Source organism: Aethina tumida, chromosome 5 (assembly GCF_024364675.1).
Source record: "Aethina tumida isolate Nest 87 chromosome 5, icAetTumi1.1, whole genome shotgun sequence".
Lineage (NCBI taxonomy): Eukaryota > Metazoa > Arthropoda > Insecta > Coleoptera > Nitidulidae > Aethina > Aethina tumida.
The window spans coordinates 12,387,556-12,402,008 of record NC_065439.1 but is presented as its reverse complement, the minus strand read 5'-3'; the positions used below and the strand labels follow the sequence as shown (position 1 = coordinate 12,402,008).

The window sequence follows — 14,453 nt, the reverse complement described above, 5'->3', positions numbered from 1 at the left end:
TTATCAATAAAAATATTGAAGTATATAAAATAGTAAATCTTTAAAACCTAAGAAATGTTTCCAATTAAATTTTACCGCTTTTCAACAGTCAGTCTGATTCAATAATTTTAAAAATTGAATTATATAAAATAAGAGTGTGTAAAACCTAATAAATATTTTTAATTACACTCAACCATTTTGCAACTCAATAATTTTCACAATTATTATTAATAAAAAATATATTATATAATTATTATTATATAATATAATTATTATATAATATAATAATAAATAAATATACAAAAGAACAGTGTTTAAAAATATTCCCAATTAAATTTCACTAATTTGTAATAGTGACTGACTCAATAATTTTAACTAAACCTAAGCCAATTACTTGGGTAATGATTATTAAAGACGTTTAATTAAAAAGAAAAATAAAAATAATCGCAACATGTGTGATTCTTTTATTGAATAAAGTTTTTAATTAAATTTTTCTAGTTTCAAAAAACATGTAATATTTACTATCAGAAAATAACTCACAAATAGAATGGATAATATATTTATATATATTTCAAGAAATTAATTATTAATAAGTATAATATTTTATGAAAATGGATATAAATAAACGCATACATTCATTCTATTTAAAAATAGGTTTATAGTTGTTACCAAAAAATATTGTTTTTATAAATAAATAAAAATTAACATAATTTTTTTATAAAAGATTTTGAACCTCTGCTCAGATGTTCTGTTCATACTCAAAATCTGGGTTCGAATTTCATTTTGGTCCAAATTTCAACCCTCCATATTCTCTATCTTATTCGGAAGGTTAGTATGGTTCATATACAATGTTTTATTTACTTAAATAGAAAAATTTATTTATAAAATTATAGGAGGTGCCTTAATTCCTTGAAATAGTTATAACACAGGATAGAAGTTAAGAGTTCAACTAAATGGTTGTAAGTCAGTTTGTGTGATTTTTTATTAATTTTCAATTAATTAAGGTACAAGCTTAGGAAATGCTTAAACTTCTTGCACCAGATGTTGCAATGAAAAGATTCTTTCCTTTTTATCTAAAGAGGACTTTGTTAAATCATGTTCTGGTTGACGATGTGCAGTGTAAAACTATCTTTTATTTATGTAAATTATGAAATGGACGATGCTAAATTTATTTTTGTTTTTAATTCTTAATTATACCGGTAAGGTAAAAGTTTTGCTAATCTTGTTTTCAATCCAGACTTTATTAAGGCAAAACTTTATTAACCTACATTCCCTTTATTAAATTTAATATCAGCATCTCTCTATTTTTATAAGGTAGAAAATTAATTATGCAATCTCGACTTGTTGCACGTTCTAATTTAGCAAATCAGCTATGCAAATATAAAACGTATGGTTACTTATGCATACATTTTTAAGTGGCAGCCCTTCAACGAAACTGTTATTACCGGAGTTGCAAATGAGCTGAATCGCCATTTTAAACAATGTGAAATTTAATCCCACGAATTCCTTGTAACATTTCTTATTAAACGTAGCATCGTGTTCCCTGTCAAGTGCGAGTAAAATCGATGGCGTCCAAAGCGCTGTTAACACCCGGAACGTCAAGTGGCCACTCGTTTCTGTCTGTGCCACTCAAAAACCGGTTTCGAGTGCTTTTAAATAATATCCAAAAGAATTACGGCACTCAATTGGCACGATAGAACAGAACCGGCGACTAAAGAATGGCATACGAATGATCTTTCCACCGACTGCGCCACACGTAACACCCGTAGGACCCCGGAATAAAAAACTGTTTTCATGCGAACATAAATTGGTCGATTTGTCGTCGATCCGTCGGAGTATAAAAAAACGCAATATGTTCGTTTAAGGAGCGAGCGCGAGCCACGGCGTCCCAGTCCCATAAAGGGAGGAATTTTAGTGGCGGAGAAACCTTCCGTTCAATGTCAAGGGACGGCGGAGAGTGTGCGTGCCAGAAATTTGAATATTATGCGGATCGTCCCCGAACAACATGCACCCAAACGTTTTTACTTCGGGGGGTTGCTTCGATCGTATTATCGTACAATGGTGCCGTTAGATTTATTAAAGGAAAACGCACACCGTTTTATTGCACAAAAACGATCCGGGTATCTGGTGCAAACTATAATTTCCAAAACGGATTAGGGCTCGACCTCAAAACGCAAATTTATTGAAATTTACGACCCCCGATCCGTACTATTTTTGGATCGGGGTTTTTACCGGTCTTGATGCGTGGATATTAATATTACCATAATTGTTATCGGGTTCAATTTTTTGTTATGGAACGTCGAATTTACATGCGTTGGTCTAAATATTTTTGAAATGGACAGATTCATGGGGGGCGCAGCTCCCAGAGTAATTTGCATTCACCAGATAAAAGTTAAAGGACGACGGGGCTCTGTACTGAATACACAAAACCCAGTTAGTTAAAAACACCGGTTCCGCCCTTGCACCGTTTCACTGTCGCCCCAAAACGACCTGAAAATACCAACTCTACCCCTTAAACAAACCATTATGTTACTCTACACCACTGATTATAAAATCGATTTTTTTTCACTTCATTTCAATATTGTGTCTATCTCAATATCAGTATTCTAACCCTAATAAATAATTTTTAATTAAATGCCATTACTTTGCAGTAGTACCTAACTGAAAAATTGTAAGAAAATGAGGATTCATAAAATATGTAATAAACATTATGTACTAAAAGTGGAACATAAAAATATTTCATAATAAATGAATTAAATTTAAATAAATGAAATATTTCTAATTCAATTTTATTACTTTTCAGTCACTGAGTGACTTGGTAATTATAATAGTTGTTATTATTAACAAAAAATATATCAAAAAATATAAAATAAAATATTTAAAACCTGAAAAATATTACCACTACTTTTTAACAGTGACTGAATCAATAATTTTAATAATAATTATTATTGTTAATGAACAAATATTGATATACTACGACGAATTTCACTAATTTGCAACAATGATTGACTCAATAATTTTAATAATAATAATAATAATAATTATTATTATTATTATCATTATTATTATTATTATTATTATTATTAAAAATATATTGAAGTATATAAAATAGCAGTGTAAAACCTAAGAAATGTTCAATTAAATTTCAACAATTCAATTATAATAATTATAATATTATTAATAAAAAAGTATTGAATTATATAAAATAGGAGTGTGTAAAACCGGTAAATATTTTTAATTGCATTCAACCATTTTGCAACAGTTACTGACTCAATAATTTTTATAATTATTATTATTATTAATAAAATATTTCCAATTAAATTAAAAATTAAGTATTAATAATTAAAAATATATTGAAATGTTACTACTTTGCAACAGTGACTGACTCAATAATTTTAATAATAATTATTATTAATAAAAAATATTGAAGTATATAAAATAACAGTGTTTGACTCAGTCTCAATAATTATAATAATATAATAATAACAGAGTTTCACACCTAAAAAATATTTTCAATTAAATTTCATTACTTTGCAACAGTGATTGACTCAATAATTTCAATAATAATAATAATTATTATTAAAAATATATTAAAATATATAAAATAACAGGGTTTAAAATCTGAAAAATATTTCCAATTAAATTTCACTACTTTTCAACATGTCTCACTCAATCTGACACAATAATTATAAAAAATATTATTATTAATAAAAAATTATTGAATTATATAAAATAAGAGTGTGAAACCTAATAAATATTTTTAATTAAACTCAAATTTCATCAGTTTTCATCAAGTCTGACTTAGTCTGACTCAATAATTTTAAATTTAATAATTAATATTACTTTATACTATTATATAAAATAAGAGTGTGTAAAACTTAATAAATACTTTTAATTACACTTAACCATTTTACAACAATTATTGACTCAAGAATTTTCATAATTATTATTATTATTAATAAAACTATATTGAAATATATAAAATAACAGTGTTTGAAACCCAAATATATTAAATTTCAATACCTTGCATCAGTGAGTGGCTCAATAATTTGAATAATTATTATTCATAAAAAATATTGAAATATGTAAATATTATTTATATATTAAACCTAAGAAATGTTTTCAATTAAATTTTACTACTTTTCAACAGTGTCTGACTCAATCTGACTCAATAATTTTAATAATTATTATTAATAATAAAAAATATTGAATTATATAACGTGTAAAACATATGTGTTATTGACTCAATAATTTTCATAATTATTATTATTAATAAAAATATATTGAAATATATAAAAATTAATATTAATTAATACTTAATTAATTAATTTTATAATTATAATAATTAATATTAACAAAAAAATATTAAATTATATAAAATAACAGTGTGTAAAATCTAACAAATATTTTTAATTAAACTCCACCATTTTGCAGCACTTATTAACTCAATAATTTTCATAATTACTCTAATCAATAAAAAATAAATAAATTGAAATATATAAAATAACAGTGTTTAAAAACTAAAAAATATTTTCATTTAAATTCACTACTTTGCTACAGTGAATGACTCAATAATTTTAATTATAAAAATTAGTATTATTAAAAATATATTGAAATGTACAAAATTACAATAATTAAAACCTAAAAATATTTCCAATTAAATGTTACTTACTACTTTGCAACAGTGACTGACTAAATAATTTTAAAAATATTTATTAATAATAAAAAATATATTAAAGTATATGAAATAGTAGTATTTAAAACCTAAGAAATGTTTTCAATTCAATTTCATCAGTTTTCAATAGAGTTTGATTCAGTCTGACTCAATAATATTAATAATTAATAGTATTAATAAAACAATATTGTATTATATATAATAAGAGTGTGTAAAACTTTTAATTACACTCAACCATTTTGCAACAGTTATTGACTCAATAATATAAAATAACAGTGTTTAAAACCTAAAAAATATTCACAATTAAATTTCACTACTTTGCAACAGTGTCTGACTCAGTCTAACTCAATAATTTTGATAATAATTATTATTATTAACAAAATATTGAATTATATAAAATAAGTTTGTGTAAAAGCTAATAAATATTTTGAATTAAACTTAATCATTTCTTAACAGTTATTGACTCAATAATTTTCATAATTATTATTATTAATAAAAAATATATTGAAATATATAAAATAACAGTGTTTAAAACCTAAAATATATTTCCAAATAAATTTCACTAATTTTGAACTGACTCAATAGTTTTAATAATTATTATTAATAAAAAAATATTCAATTATGTAAAATAAGAGTGTCAAAACCTAACAAATATTTTTAATTAAACTCCATCATTTTGCAACAGTTAATGACTCAATAATTTTAACAATTACTATTAAATTAATTAAAACCTAAAAAATATTTCCAATTAAATTTTAGTATTTTGAAACACTGACTGACTCAATAATTTTAATAATAGTATTTAGTATTATTAAAACTATATTGAAATATATAAAATAACAGTGTTTAAAACATAAAAAATTATTTTCAATTAAATAACTACTTTGTAATAATTACTATTTTATAAAAAATATATTGAACAAGCGGTGTTTGAGACACAAAACGTTAAAAAAATTGAATTGAAATTAAATTCGAGCCGTTTGCAACATTGACTGGCACAAAAATTGTTTTTAATTAAGTCAATCAACCATGCCATAATTATTATTGAGTTGTGGAATGTGCGCTACAATGTATAAAACTGAGTAAAATAAAAATTGCGTGTTTAATAAAACAACAGATTACGTAACGAGATTGCTCTAATTACGTACAGCATTTCCACTACTATATCTGAATTCGAACGAAATGAACAGTTGAGTTTTTCGTGCACTTAAAGTCGATTATTATTTATTTGCGAAAGTTTAAAATGCGCTCGATCACGTCATGGAGGATTTAAAATACGTTGAACTGTGCCCATCGTCGGTACGTTCATTTTTCCGTGCCGAATTTCCACCATAAAATTACGTAAAATGTTTCATGTTAAGTCTGTGTTAAATATGAAATAACGCCCACAAAAACTAATGAATTTATAGTTCGTCATATAATATTCGCATTTTGCGGCAGTGAAAAGGCGGCGAGGTGGAGAAGGAGGGGCTCCATTAAATCCCGACTGCAGCAATACCCCGAAAACGGTAATCCGATATTTCTTCCGCGGTAATTTTCGGTCGCGGATCGAAAGTAATGCGCGTAAAATTTTCCGGTCAAAAGAAAACGTAACGCGATATAGAGACCCGGGCCCTTAATTTATTTATTATTGCCGCTCGAACACAATGGAAAATTGAAGTTCCGGAACGTTATATAAGGAATGCGACGCGGCGGATATTAATGGTAATTCAAGCTTCAAAACTTTAAAACCTCCGGCCTCATGTTTTTGAGTTTAGGCAAGTCGTGTCCGGTCTTTATGAAATACACTGCTGCAAGAAATTAACGCACTACCTATAAGTTTGTAAATAATTTTTTTTTAAGTAAATAATTAACTTTGAAACACCCTCGTATATGACTTTTAAAAAAATATAAACGTTTTTACAAGTTCCATTATTGGTTTATTGGTCGAAGTTTGTTGGAATCATTTCCTGACGATAGCACGAGTGGATAACATCTTCAGAGGTCTGATTTGGTTCGTGATTTTGGTGTTTTTGAACACTGGTGTCCATATTTTATCAAGCTTCAATAATTCTTCTTTTCTGTTGAAGTTGTTTCCGTATTTATATTGGATTGTTCGGAAAGTCATTTCGTTTTTTCCCTAACTTCACACTTAAGCCGTATAATTTTTATATGCATTGAGAGCTCATATAGCAAGGCTTGTGTGTGAAAAATTCCAATTAATTCTACGGAGTAGTTTTTGGTTGGTGCCCTTTTAAATATGGAGAGCGATAAGCAGCATTTTCGACATATCTTACTGTTTTACTACAGAAAGGGTAAAAATGCTGTTCAAGCCGGAAAGAAATTGACCGATGTGCATGGAGAAGATGTGTTGACAGTATGTCACTGCCAGAACTGGTTCGCTAAATTTCGATCCGGCAATTTTGATGTCGAAGATGCATTCGGGAAGACCGATTGAAGCTGATAAAGACGCGATAAAGGCATTACTTGATGCGAACCGGCGAATAACAACACGTGGGATCGGATTGAGGTTAAAATTATCAAATTCAGCAGTTTATGACCATTTGAAAGGCCTAGGATTATCCTTGAAGCTCTCACAGAGAAAAAAAACGATATTACTTTCCGAACAACCCAATAGATTTCTATTGCTTCCAATCATTCTCTTGTGATATCCAGTTATCGAGACAAGCAATTGTGTATCTTGGAATTTCATCTTATGATTTCCGTCTAACAGTGCATGTTCAGCTACAGCGGACTTGTCTGAATGTTCTAGAATGCAGTTTTGTTTGTGTTCCTTAATCTTAGTCCCTATTGAACGTTTTGTGCTACCGAGTATACTTTCCCACGAGAGCATGGTATACGTTGTATCCCAGAAGTTGTTTGATGGTCTCTCCTATCTTTGACAGATCTGAGACTGTGTTGAATCTTCCTTGTTGGTATAAAAACAGTATGGATGTTCCAATTCAACCGGTAACTTTACATATATATGGGAGAAAAGATTTACCAATCGTGAGCTCACTAAGTGAATCTTAATTATTAGTTTGTACGTCTTATTTCTAAACCTTTGTATCCGTTGGCCTGTAGTGTTTTTTCGAAGTGTTCACAAAAGGATGTGTCACACACCACCTCATAAAAAAAAAGATTTGAATTATTGCAGCAAAGGCGAAAAGTTTGGTGTATCCCATACACCCATTTCCTGCCCAAGATTATTTTTTGAGACTTTTAACCATGTGACTACAAGAAGTTTACAGTCTCAGAAAACGTAGAAATACTTTGAATACGTATTGACAATGACTTAGGGAAGATAATTTGCAACCCGGTTTCCTGCTCGACGCCCGACTTTAACTATATATTGGGAACGATTTCTGTTTACAGATGAATTCTGAACACATACGATTGACCCGTTTGTGCCTTTGGATGGTTAAATGAAAGATATGCTCTTTGTAACTTATGTAGTTGGAGCTCAATTATAAGTCAAAAGATTTTACTAATGCAGGATAATGCACATCCCATACAGCCCATGTTATCCGAAATTATCTTGCTGATATTGTATTAATGCTATGGCTGGCCATTTCTTAGTCCAGACCTTAATCCAATAGAACATATCTGGGATATTTTTGGGAGACATTTAAGAGACATTCCTAAACGTCCGAATAACTTAGAGGATGTGGAGTGTGTTCTACTCGAAATTTGGGAGAATTTGGTCCAAAATGAAATTCGAATTCAGATTTTGAGTATGAACAGAAGCTGATATTCGTAGTAAAGGTGGAAATACCCCATATTAATTTCAAATTTTTAATTGTTATAAACATCAAATTTTGTCAATTCTTATTTTTTAGAAAAACAATATTTATTAGGATTTTTTATAACAATTATAAATAAAAACCTATTTTTAAATAAATTTACAGAGTGTATACGTTTTTCTTTCCAATTTTATTAAAATATTAATAATAATCAATTATTATTGGTTTGGTGCAACACCTAAATATAATTGATTTATTCATCTTTTTTTTTTAGAAAACAAATTAAACAAATCTTAAAGCATAAAGTGTCAAAAGCTAATAATGGGTCGCACCCGTCTTTAATTAAGACACTCACTGACGCGTCGTGACATCAATCTAATGAGACATTTTCTTGTGATATCTCTTCTCACACGAACTGAATCTAACGTGTTAGTTCATTAAGAGTGTGTGGAGGATGTTGTAAATTAAGCATCATCCCATCATATCCCACACATCTCCAATTGGGAAAAGGTCTGAAGATCTGAGTGACCAAATCAGTAAATTCACATGAGAGGATTCTAAGAAGTTTAATGAATTCCTGGCAGTATGTGGATGGGCATTATCTTGCTGAAGATTTAGTCTCGTAAGTAGGGATGGAAATAAGGCACCAAAACGTCATCCACATACCACTGGGACATCATATTGAATCTAATGAAAACTGAAGATGACCTGTTACCACAAGCAATAGTACATCATTCCATTAAACCCATAGGACCAATAATCTAAGAGTTATGGGTCTTTCAGAACCTCTTGTTCTATCTCTTTGGCCCTCTTCACTCCAGGACTATCAATATCGTAATGCAATACTCACATTTCCGTTCAAACGTCGAGTTCCTGCTTCATGCAGGCCCAGTATTCTACCTTTATCAAACTCGCTTAATTGACTAAAAATGATTTCTTCCTCGTACTCTAGGCATGTTAATAGTTTAGTATAAACTAGCTGTACTCGCGACTTCGTCCGATAGTGTGTTGAATACGAGCCCTTAACAATGAATGACGCGTTCTATCTAATTGTAATCGTCCATTCCTTTCAGAACTACTCTCATTCAACCTAGACATGGACATCCGTTATCTACAATTTATAAGACGACTTTCCCTATCTTGTTCAGATTCATTTTTACGTCGCAATCTTTGGCTTTTGGCCTTTCTCATGTTTTTAGAGAGATTTGACTTTCTTTTAGGCATAACTAAATATTAGAAAAACGCAACTATCTACGTTACTAATTAAATAAAATAACCTATAAATAATTTATCAATTTCAATGTAAATCTGAATATTGAACACAAATGTGCTTAATTTATAATTATTTATAATTATTACTTAAAGGTAAAAAAGGAAAGCAGTAAAAATGTAACAAAATATTTTGAATTAAAATAAGATAAGATAAGAAAAACGGATCGGTGGAATTATAAAAGATGGTGGGAGAAGTGGTGGGAGGTGCCCAACGTGCCAGTGGTGGCATGCGCGTGAGCTTCACGTGGTACTAGATAGTACTTGGACATTGCAACATTACTTTATTTTTCTAAAATAAAAGAATTTTTCTAAAATAAAAGTAGCCTAAGTTACTCCTTATTACATTAGCTACCTGCCAATAAAAGTCCCGTCAAAATCGGCCCAGCCATTTCAGAGAGAAGCGGGAACAAAGAGACAGACAGATAAAGAGACAAAAATTGTAAAAAATGTTATTTTGGTGTATGTACCGTATTTATGTTCATATACATGTAGTAAAAACGGTTATTTCAATATTACAAACAGACACTTCAATTTCATTTATATGTATAGATTAATGAATAAAACAAATTGTGACAAAAACTAAGTATAATCTTGTTTGCGATACCTTAAAGGAAAGATTGAAAGAACAAAACATCAACAATTCGTTCAAATTTTAATCTTTTTTATTTCAATACTACTCGTATACCAAATTTTTTTACATGCAGTATAAATACACTCTTGTACGTCACACATTAAACTTGAAAAAATGTTTCATTAAAAACGTGGCGATTAGAACGGTTTTAATTAATACCCCACCTGCAGTTTTTCATGTAAAGAAAACAATTCATAGCGGACATATAAATTCGAAATGCCAGACCGACGTCAGCTTAATAAATAAACGGAATCCAGCAGCCCAAGAGTAAAGTAAAAAGTGTTAATTCCGATATTAGCATAGAAGTTGTGCAAAGAACTCCGTACAATTATTCTTTCTGCCAAAATGGAATAACGCGAAATATGAACTGCTGGGAATTTGATATCCGGGCGAAATTGCTGGAAGAACTTCTCAAACACAATGCAATAAATGTCTGCATCGGATGCAACGTTTTCAGGTAGTTGGGCCGTTTCAAACTTGCATTTTAATAATTGAGCTGTTTCGGGCTTTGCAAATTATTATTTATTTGTCACATATTGGTTTAATTTTATTCTTTGCATTCTCACTGGGTTAGACAAAACTTTTACAGGTACGTGAAAATGTAAAGTTGCAGGAGTTGGTCTGTGGTTGCGACGTTTTAAACTTAAAATTTAATAAATGAACTGGTGCAAACTTTGTAATTATTGCTAATGAGTCATTAGTCACTTTCAATAATTTGAGGTTTGTTAAATATTCAACGGTGCATTTTTTTAATGTTGAGATGTGAGAAATTGTTCAGTTGGATCCCCGTGTACGTTTCTATAATTCAATCTTAGAATGAGTGTCAATTACTTTAAACGTTTTAACATAAATTTTAATGAATGAACTGCTTCAAATTTTGCCATATAATTCATTTTTAATAAACAGTTTGCTACATTCAGTAAACGCAGACAGTTAAACATTCAGTAGTTAGTTCATTTCTTATTGTTAGAAGTGCTTAGTTGATACTTGTAGTTAAACATTCAGTAATTCATTTATAATTGGTAGAATGAGCAAGTTGTTTAGTTGGTTCTTCATGTTAGTTTCCATAATACAATGATAGAATAGGTGTACATCTAAAATAAGCTCTTAGAAACAATTGCATACAATTAAATATATTATAGTTCATGTAAAATTGTTAGTCGTTTGGTTAATTCTTCATATTAGTTTCTGTACTATGTCCATCAAAAATAAGCTTTTTCAATCCATATTAATTACCATATTTACCATATATATGAAGACATAACATTAGAGAAATTATTATGTATAATAGTAAAATTGTTAGAATGAAGAAGTCGTTTGTTTAATTCTTCATATTAGTTTCTAAACTACATTGATAAAATAAATGTCCATCAAAAATAAGCTTTTTCAGTCCATATTATTTACCATATTTATTATATATATCTAGTTTTAATTAATGAGCGTCATCATAATTCATTGTTAATACGTCAATTGTTACTTTCAATAAATGCAGATAATTAAATATCCCACAGTTCATTCACTATTGTTTAGTTGAGTCGTCACAGTAGTTTCCAAGAATGACTGAATAAGTGTTCATAAAAAATAAGCTCTTTGAATCAGTTAAAACGTATGCTTTCAAATAACTTTTGGATTAGATTTAACATATATATTGAGATATAAAACTGAAGGAATTATTTTGTAGACATAAATTTTAATGAATGAGAGTCTTCAAAGTTTGCCATTATAACTCATTGTTAATAAGTCATTTGTTACTTTCAACAATTGCATACAATTAAACATTCTGCAGTTCATTCACATTTGTTAGAAGTAATAAGTTGTTTAGTTGGTTCTTCATATTAATTTCCATTGTACAATGATATACTAAGTGTCCATCAAATATAAGCTTTTTCAATCAATTAAAATGTACAGTTTCAACATTTGGATTAGATTTGTCATATATATGAAGACATAACACTAGAGGAATTATTATGTAATTACGAAGTTTGAAACTTAAATTTTAATTAATAAGCGTCACAATATTTGTTTTTATAACTCATTGTTAATAAGTAATTCGTTACTTTCAATAAATGCAGATAATTAAACATCCTACAGTTCATTCACAATTGTTAGAATGAATAAGTTGTTTTGTTGGATCTACATTAGGTTCCGTACAAGAATAAATGAATAAGTGTTCATAAAAAATAAGCTCTTTGAATCAGATGAAACGTACGCTTTCAAATAACTTTTGGATTAGATGTACCATATAAATTAAGACACAACATTAGAGAAATTATTATGTAGCTATGACTTATTAAACTTAAATTTTAATGAATAAACGTCTTCAAAGTTTGTCATTATAATTCATTGTTAATAAGTCATTTGTTACTTTTAACAATTGCAGACATTTAAATTTCCTACAATTCATTTACAAATGTTAAAATGAAAAAATTGATTAGTTGGATTTTCACACTTGTTTCCATACAGAAATGTCTGAATAAGTGTTCATAAAAAATAAGCTCTTTCAATAAATTAAAACATACGCTTTCAAATAACTTTTGGATTAGATTTACCACATAAATTAAGACCTAAAACTGAAGGAATTATTATGTAGTTGCGACAATTTAGACATAAATTTTAATGAATGAGAGACTTCAAAGTTTGCCATTATCCTCAGTGTTAATAAGTCATTTGTCACTTTCAATAATTACAGACAATTAAGTATTCTGCAGTTCATTCACAGTTGTTAGAATTAAAAAGTTGTCTAGTTGGTTCTTCACATTAATTTCCATACTGTAATAATAGATTGTGTCCATGAGAAATAAGCATTTTTAATCAATTAAAACGTACAGTTTCAATTAACATTTGGATTAGATTTACTAAATACATGAAGACATAATACTAGAGGAATTATTATGTAATTACGAAGATTTAAACTTAAATTTTAATTAATGAGCGTCTCAGTATTTATCTTTATACTCATTGTTAATAAGTCTTTTGTCCCTTTCAATAAATGCAGATAATTAAATATCTCACAGTTCATTCACTATTGTTAGAATGAATGAGTTGTTTAGTTGGGTGTCTATAAAAAATGAGCTCTTTCAATTAATTAAAATGTATACTTTAAATAACTTTTGGATTAGGTTTATCATATGTAAACATAAAACATAAACATAAAACTTAAGGAATTATTATGCAGTTACGACGTTTTAAATTTAAATTTTAATGAATGAGCGTCTCAATATTTTCCTTTATAACTCATTGTTAATAAGTTATTTGATATTTTCAATTATTGAAGGCAATTAAATATTTTGCAATTCATTTACCATTGCTAGAATGAATATGTTGTTTAATTGGGTCGTCACACTAGTTTCCATGCAAGAATGACTGAATAAGTGTTCATAAAAAATAAGCTCTTTCAATCAGTTAAAACGTACGCTTTCAAATAACTTTTAGATTAGATATAATCATATAAATTAAGACATAAAACTGAAGAAATTATTAAGTAGTTGCGACATTTTAAGCATAAATTTTAATCAATGAGGTTCTTCAAAGTTTGCCATTTTAACTGATTATTAATAAGTCATTTGTTACTTTCAACAATTGCAGACAATTAAGTATTCTGTAGTTCATTCACACTTGTTAGAATTAAGTTGTTTAGTTGATTCTTCATATTAATTTCCATTCTACTATGATAGACTAAGTGTCCATAAAAAATAAGCTTTTTCAATCAATTAAAACGTTTTCAAATAACTTTCGGATTAGATTTACTATATATATTAAGACAGTGAAGAAGATGCCATAATAACTTATGGTTAATTAGTCATTTGTCACTTTCAATAATTGAATAGAATTAATAAGTTATTTAGTTGGTTCTTCATATTAGATATCATATTTCAATGATAGAATAAGTGTCAATCGGAAATAAACTCTTTCAATGAATTAAGCCATATATTTTCAAATATCTTTGTATTAAATTTATCATTTACATAAATACAAAAATCATATAATACATTATAACTTGTTAATAAGCCATTTATCACTGTCTATAATTAAAAGCAGTTAAATACTTAGCACTTCGTTTATAATTGTTAAAACTAATAAGTTAAATCTTTAGTCTACAATGATAGAATCAAAAGTAAACTCTTTCAAATAATTAAAACGTATACTTTCAAATACCTTGAAATTAGATTAACCA

The 14,453-nt window shown here is 28.2% G+C and overlaps 1 protein-coding gene across 1 annotated transcript in view; it reads right to left on the bottom strand.

Annotated features, from left to right (window-relative positions):
* The window catches only part of LOC109598304 (heparan sulfate glucosamine 3-O-sulfotransferase 1), a 114,826-nt gene that overhangs the window by 60,864 nt on the left and 39,509 nt on the right, over nucleotides 1-14,453 (bottom strand). The window lies entirely within an intron of this gene.